The sequence below is a fragment of the Cupressus sempervirens genome, chromosome 10 (genome assembly GCF_028749045.1).
Source record: "Cupressus sempervirens isolate cs-2001-9-10 chromosome 10, ASM2874904v1, whole genome shotgun sequence".
Classification (NCBI taxonomy): domain Eukaryota; kingdom Viridiplantae; phylum Streptophyta; class Pinopsida; order Cupressales; family Cupressaceae; genus Cupressus; species Cupressus sempervirens.
In genome coordinates, this window is record NC_143127.1 from 965238826 (window position 1) to 965247136 (window position 8311).

An 8311-nucleotide genomic window follows, 5' to 3' on the forward strand; every position below is an offset into this window, starting at 1 on the left:
GAACTCATAACACCATATTTTGTTAAGCAAGGGAAAACCCCAGTGGAGATGATACCCACTAGATGATGTACTAATATAAATTTTCCTTGTTAGAGGATGGACCTTGTTAGGAGTCTATAAAAGCATTCAATACATAGGAGTCCCTATTAGGAGACTTTGGATCCCTATTAGGAGATTTCAACCCTGTTAGGAGTTTTGGTACAATGGATGCAAGAAGAGCTCACTGCCCAAACATGCACTTTTAGTTACAGCAAGAGCTCACCACCCAAACAAGTAACTGAACTTTAAATTCCTCAAATATAGATGTATAGATGTTGTAACTTCTTCTCAGTTGATCTCTAGCCTCAACTAAATCTTGGATCACAAAATTAGATTCTCAAAAACTTCACACATATCACTTCACAAAAAGTTCACATATCACTTTTCACATTACAAAAACACACACTTAATCTCGCAAGATATCCTTTGCTTAGATACCATGCCTTTACATAAATCATTGTTGGGTCAGTTAAGACCACAATATATTTTTCCAACTTAGAGTAAACATCTAGGATGTCATCCCTAATTGGTTAAGTAATTATTTTGTAAACAAAATAATTCCTTTACCTTTAATTCCGTTGTTCTATTCACTGGTAAATTATGAATATATCTTATAGGTATTGTTTGTACAGATGTTTGAGGTTATACACATCATCATCAATATGTATACTACTTCCATCTAACCTCTCTCTTTCAGATAACATCATATAAATAAGTCATACATCAAAATAATACATTGTTGTAACCCAGTTTCACACTTAGACAATTTTATGAGTACGAAAAGCTAAGTATCTTTATTTCTAAGGTTTTCTACAACATGTACATCTTGTTTTGCCATTAATGACAACAATTACATCACTACATACAGCCAATTGTCAACAAAATAAACCTATGACTCACTCCTAACTGGCCTTAAAGTTCCCCAATAGATAAAAAAAACTCCAAAAATAACTAGTCAAAGTTCAAATTTGACCCTATGCTTAGCTCCTACAATTCCTCCTCATTATTTAAAATGATTTGGAATACTAAGTCTTCACCTCATATTCCTCCTCCTTTCCCTCTTTAAACACATGTCAATTTTATCATAAGTACTAATCCCAATTAAAAGAATTAGTCATAAGAAAGAATTAACACATATAATAAAAATATAAAATAGCTTATAAAAGCACTATTTGTATATTTTTATTTCACATATGATATGCTTTCATGACAAGTGTTAATAACACTTAAGTCAAATTCCATAACCCATGACCGTATAGAAGGAAAATATATTGGGAAATAGAATCCTACTAAATGCATCGGATCTAAAATTTTATACAATATGATGGAGGGCATTAAATCTTCATCCGATAACCCTAAGATCATTCATTTTATCCTTCACTTAGCGTGAATATTCTAGAGAGAAGAGAAGGAGAAAAATGTAGGGTTTGAAGAGGCTTTCCATTTTATTTACAGCCAAGCCATGACTGATCTATTTGGACAACATTTTGGATTTTTCTCAAGAATTATCTACTTATTCATTTGCTGTAAGTTTTAAACATCCTTCCCTTGGCAATCAGGCAACCACATTTCTTTTTGCCGGGTTATGGATCATGTTTTCTATTATTTTACCTTGTGGATGGCTCATGACTTGTTATTTGGCTGCCATGATGGAGATTTTCTTGGGCTGTTACGACTGCCATGATATAATTTACTTCCAATCTTGGAGCCACCATGATTTAAAAGAGATCTATAGGTTCATGTTTTATGATACCATTTTCTGAAGGTGTTTCCTTCATTTTTGGCTGCACTTCGTGACCCAAATTTGTGAATGGTTGACATCTGCAGTTACAAACACTTGTACCAGTTGCTAGGGTTTATTATAAAGGAACACACTATTATAAAAGTGAAATTTGGCACTCAAACCAACATTTTGGAGATGTCCGAATTTGTTCTACTAGTCTCTTATGGAGGTAAATTCCTTCTCTGAATTTGTCGTTAATAAAACACACAAATGTTGTTAACTTTCATTTACTTCATAGAAGCCACCATTACTTGTCATTGTGTACATTTTCTCTTTGAATTCAATGTGGGTTTTGCATACCCTGCTCTTTGCACCTACTTCATGTTACTGGATATTTAGCCTTCATTGTAGTATTTTTCCTTTGCACATTTTTGGTATTTTGGAGATCTAGATGTTAAGGGTTTTCCTTTTTTTCTTTTGCCTTCCTTCTTTGAGAACTTTTACCATATTGTTGTAGATCTTTCAAGGCATTATTATTCTCTTTGAGTGCTATCATCCTGTGTTGATCTCGTGGCATTATTTGACTTCTATGCATGTTTTACATGGAGTCACCATGGTATAGTTTTTGAAAAATATTTTCAAATTGCTGTTGATGTTGCTGCTATAGAAGGTATTTCTGTATTATTCACTTGGTATCTCTTTCTTCTACAATGAAGTTTGCAGATTCAACAACATCCTCCCTTTTACCTTCTTTTATATGAGAACTTAAAGTTTTGAAACCACCATGAATTTTGGATTTGAATTTCTATAACTTACTTACAACAGTATTTGAATTTCTATAACTTACTTACAACAGTATTTGAATTAACACTCTTTGAGTTTTATCTTTGTAGAATTCTACAATTGTTTTTTATTAAGTAAAACAAGTTTTTTATAGGGGCTCTTGAAACCCACCAATAATCAATATAAATAAACTAAGAGTTCAGGTCTAACAACCAAGCAACATAAAAAACAATAGGCCTAACTTGACCAACAGACAGAAGCAAAAACCAAAAGGCCAAAAGCCAAGGAACAAGTAAAAACTAGGAGAAATGATCAGGGAACAAGTTCTTTAGCCAACTCTAGTTTCTTGAACTCCATTACTTCCTTGGCCTCAACCTCATAGGTCTTTGATTGACTATCATCATGAGAAGCCTCCTCTTCCCTCTTCCTCTTTTCCATTCTCCTTTTTCTACTTAGGCTCTCCCCCTGCAAAGACGCATCCTCATCATTCACCCTGGTTTCCTCTATGTCCGTATCTTCCTTCCTCTTTTTATTTTCCTCCATCATCCCATGCAACTAAATGATGTTATCATTTAGACCTTTATGTTAAGGTTCTAATTAGCTGAGCCATGGAGCATGGTCTCCATCCTTTCCACCCTTTTTTCAATCTCTGAAACCTTAGCCTCCAGTTTTCCAATTTTGTCATTCTCATCCACCCCTTCCAGCCTTTCTTATCCCTACAACCTGAATTTAATTTCTTCAATTTCATGGAAGATCTATTTTATGGACCAAGTATTCTACAATTGTTGCTAGTATCTTTCTACAAATCTCAAATTATGAGAAAATTGATGGAAATAATGTAGAAACTTTATGGGTTTTCATGTTTTCATGCCTTGCTTGATGACCATTTGTTTGCATTATATTATTTATTGGATATGAAACCGTGACTGCTATAAGTAGGAACTTTTTAGCATTTTCAAAGCCATTTTTCTATTGCTGATTACTGAATAAATCTAATGTATAACTACTATTTGCTACTGCAACTGCATATCTATTGTATCAATAGCTCCATATCTATTGTATCAATAGCTCCTTGTGTCTTATCTTAGACCCTTGACTCACCATGAATGTACTTGCTACAATTTTTGTCATTTATAGTTCTTTTCTAGTTCTTTCTATGTAACATCAATGATAATAAATCTATATTTCATTAATGTTGATTATATACTATAATACTTGAATAATTTTGCTTGTAATATCCCTCCTGTAGCATTCTTTGAAAGTTCTATTCTTCTTCTCTTTCCTATAGAAATTTATTTTCTTTCGTAAGTTTTCAAATCAAATAATAATTTGTGCAGTCTATAATGTGGTAATAAAAGGTTTCACGCATGATGCATACATGTCCCTTTAATATTATGCTTTTCTATTTTAGTTGTCTTGATCAGTTTCGTAGGTTCTATTTCTAATCAGTACACCGAGCTCAATAACCCTTGTGGGAGCCTGTTGTTATATCCACGTACCCATTAGAAACAAAATGTTGCATAGGAAACAAACACGTTAGTAGTATAGTATTTCAGTGTGATAGGTTTCCTTCCTTGCCGATATATATTTTATTTTATGAAAATGAATGGCACACTAGGAAAATGAATAAGATGAATGAGATGCTTGCATTTATTAGATCCATTGGATCTAAAAAATTGCCTTATGAATGCAGGACTTGGATGTGTGGATGGAGTGCGGCTTGAGGCAACAGATGGATGGAAGATGACAAGTCATTATAGGCAATGACTAGTGCCCATGACTTCTACTCTTTGCTTTCTTTTTTGTCATTTAATTTTGTAGAGTAGAATATATATTAGCAAGTAGGAGACTACACTCATAGTCACTTGTGTGAGAGAATTTTATTTTCAGCATTATCAACATTCTTTGATTATTATAATTCTTTTGTAATCTTTTGTAAACATCAATTGTATATTTGAAATGAATAATACAAGGACATTTGTTATTCTTTTTACACATAATGGACATGATCTCAATATGCACAAACTAAATAAAATGTAAAATGTTTATGAAATTGTATAAACCTTTTGAAATCAGAATTAAATTTCAGCATGTGTAGAAATTTAGTAATAGTTACATTAAAAGAGATGATGATATTGGAAATTTTGATTCAAGAAGTGATGAAGGTATGTTCCTTGGATATTCACTGAAAAGTAAGGATGTACATTTTTTAATCAAATAACTAAGACTATTATTGAAAGTGTTAATGTGAGAGTTGATAAAAAGTTTAGAATTGAAGAAAAATTACTTGATTATAATTATTATGAAGAGACTAATCTAAGGCCTAACAGATAAAATGCTAAGAAGGAATTATTTTATGAGATTAATACTAATTTGCTAAGTGAAATTTAGAGAGAAGTACAAAGAAAATAACAAAGAGAGGAATCTAGATATGAACCTAGAGCTGAAATTAGAGTTGAAGTAGTGACACCTAAAAAAAAAATGATGAAGAATCACCCTACTAAACAAATCATTGGAAGCAGAAACAAAGGAGTCATGACAAGAAACAAGGTACAAGAGGAACTATGCTTAATTTCTCAAGTTGAACCTAAGAATGTTGATGAAGCTTACAAATATGACTATTGGATTAAAGCAATGAAAGAAGAACTAGAAAAGATTGAGAAGAACGATATATGGGAATTAGTTCCTAGACCTAAGGATAAAAATGTTATTGGAACCAAATGGGTATTCAAAAAAAAGACGAATGAACAAGGTGAATTTGTAAGAAACAAAGAAAAATTGGTATGTAAAGGTTATTCACAACAATAAGGAATTGAATTTGAAGGAAATTTTGCACCTATTGCAAGATTAGAGGTAGTAAGAATGGTTTTGGCATATGCAGCTAGCAAGAACTTTAAATTTTATCAGATGGATGTCAAATCAGATTTTTTAAATGGAGAACTTAAAGAAGATGTATACATTGAACAACCTACTAGTTTTCCTTTGACAAATGAAGATGACATGGTTTGGAGATTGAAGAAGGAACTATATGGACTAAAGCAAGCACCTAGAGCGTGATATACAAGATTGGACAAGCACTTCATGAAATTGGGATTTGTCAAAAGTAATGTTGATAGTAATTTGTAAACAAGGAAAGATGAGAAAGGATTATTGATTATTGTAGCATTTGTGAATGACATTATTTTTTAGGGCTAGTGATGAAGCAAGGTATTTTAAGAAGAAATGACAAAATGATTTGAAATGAGTATTGTCAAGTCGATGAAAGTTAAACCCCACAGCTCCCAAGAATCACCTGCATGCAAACACATCACAAAAAGAGAGAAGCAAAAGATATGGAGGATAGAATTTCTAGATCAATAGATGAGACATTATTGATAAGCAAAAAGAGAGATTGCTATTATCAAAAGTGAATGAATAAGATTACAAAGAGAGATCATCCTTATAAAGGAAATCAAAACCCCTAAAGGAAAAACTTAGGTTGCATGATAATAATTAATAAAAGAATTAATTATTATATGCCCAAAATTTTGCTTAAGAAAACTAAAGATAATAAAAGATTTAATAATTAAATTAAAATTATTTAATTAATAAGAAAATAAGTTATTACTCTAACAACCCTCCTTAAGATAAACTTAGGGAGTAGCTAAAAACCTAGAGACTACTACTGAAAGTCAATTTTGGTCTTGACAACAAGGTCTAATGAAGTACCCATGCACAACCAAATTTTTGAAAAGAGGAGAAATAGAGAAAACCACATGGGAAAAACCCTACTCTAAAAAGAGATGCAAATAATTATGAAAATAACTAGTGAAGGAATGAAAAAGCCTTCAAACTAGGGAATGTCCAAGAATATAGGAACAAAAGATGATCATGAAGAACACCATTGAAGCATGAAGCTGCAAACACTTCCAAATTGTTGATCTAAAGAACCTTCATTGTATAGAACGTGACTAAGCAGAGAAGACTAAGCTTGAAGAGCTAATCAATTGAAGATGGAAGGTATCTTCATGGCCTCCAAAAATAGGAATGAAAGAATGTATAAATGGTAAATGATCCATTTGGCCGAAATGCATAGGTATCCAGCCACTGTAATCACATAGTACATAGGATCAAAAACTAAATACATAGCTCACTCCATCAAACCAAGAAATGAATATAACCAACATAACTCCCCTATAATTCTAAGAAGTAAGACATGAACACTGAAACTGAATGCAATATCTCCCACAAAAAAAAAACCAGAAGCATCAAGAGTGCAAAAAAGTACAAACACCTATAATGGCACATGTCATTGACACATCATGAGGCTAATGTCATGGAAGGAACACTCACTTGAAAAAGGAAGATGACAAATATGGCCAACATGAAACCCCCCAAGGCACTTATAATGTAGTGGGAGTACAACAAAACAAAAAGATGTGCAAGATTCTGAAATGTAATAGAGTGGCACTTTATCTCAGTGTATTTGCAAAAAATATATACAAATGATGTTTAAATAGACTAGAAGAGACATAAGGATGGTACAAAAGATAGTAAAACCCATGATGAATCATCTAAAGCAAAAAAATCAATCCCTGGGCCTAAAATAACCAAGATATCCACAAGAGTGCAAAAAAGCAAAAAATTGAATAGAATATGCCTAGAGTAGAATATGGAAAAGAACTAGCATGACTGATGTAATGCCCCACTCAGAGATCCTTGGAAAAAGGATTCAATAAAAGCCAAAAAAAATTTATTTTTATTTTTACAAGTATGAATGCACATGACAACATCATACAAGGATCACAAAGACTGCAATGAAAGACTTCACCAACAATCCCAGTGACCAATGGATCTCCAAATGCCACTGCCTAACTGACATGACCAAATTGAAGAACGAAAAAAAATGATGACATTTGAACACAAAATCTTTGATCTATCAAAGCATAGAAAATTAGGTAAACCTAAAGGGTACTCAAAACACCAAATTGCATTTCTTGAAAACTAGTGGAGATGCCCCCTATTTTTCCTGCGAGGAAACACAACTGACAAATTTTTGCATGAGGATGTACTCATAGCAAGCCACACGAGGATCTACCCAATTGTGCGAGTACTTGCTTGGCCCAGCAGCCAAAATACCCCAAAATGGTGTTGGGTTTTGCACGAGGATGCACTATAAGCCACATGAGGAAACCCAACAAACCACGCAAGCTTTTGCATTCTCACGTGAGAAAGTTTAATATTGCATGAGGATGCAAAACAACAAGCCAAAAAATATAAAGATTAAAAGCTAAGAAATAAATTTCCTCCATGCTGAGGAGTATCAAATCCAAAAATTGAGGCATAAACACTCGAATACCATAACTGCAAGATGAAAACTACATCCTACCATATGAACACATAATAGTAAGAGAACATACTGAAAACAACATCCCAATATAGAAAAACAACATCGCAATATACAAGAATGACAAAACTCATGCACAATTCCTCCCAACCATAATAGCATCATGAGACCTCAAAGGTCTTAACCATTTCCCGTGCTTAACATCCCAAACTATTGACTAGATCGTCAAAGCTATCTTATGAGGACGTCACTACTAAAATGTACTACATCATAAGAATAATGAAATTTAACATGCTAAAAAGTAAAGAATAATATATTCCCATAAATCCAACTCATTATCTAACATATGCTAAATATCATAATATAGGAATGCGTTAATTAAATTGACATCATCTAACATGATATCCAAGCATTCCAATGAAATCATAAATCACAAGATA

At 32.8% G+C, this 8311-nt stretch overlaps 1 long non-coding RNA gene across 2 annotated transcripts; it reads left to right on the forward strand.

Moving 5' to 3' along the window:
* The first annotated feature begins 1351 nt into the window (after positions 1–1351).
* LOC149537178 (uncharacterized) lies at positions 1352–4545 on the forward strand. Of its 2 annotated transcripts, XR_016357184.1 has the most exons (3): positions 1376–1565; positions 1867–1991; positions 4239–4545. It is a non-coding gene; the product is annotated as an uncharacterized LOC149537178 (long non-coding RNA). The 2 variants fall into 2 exon arrangements; XR_016357183.1 differs by having other exon boundaries at positions 1352–1991.
* Positions 4546–8311: the final 3766 nt, after the last annotated feature.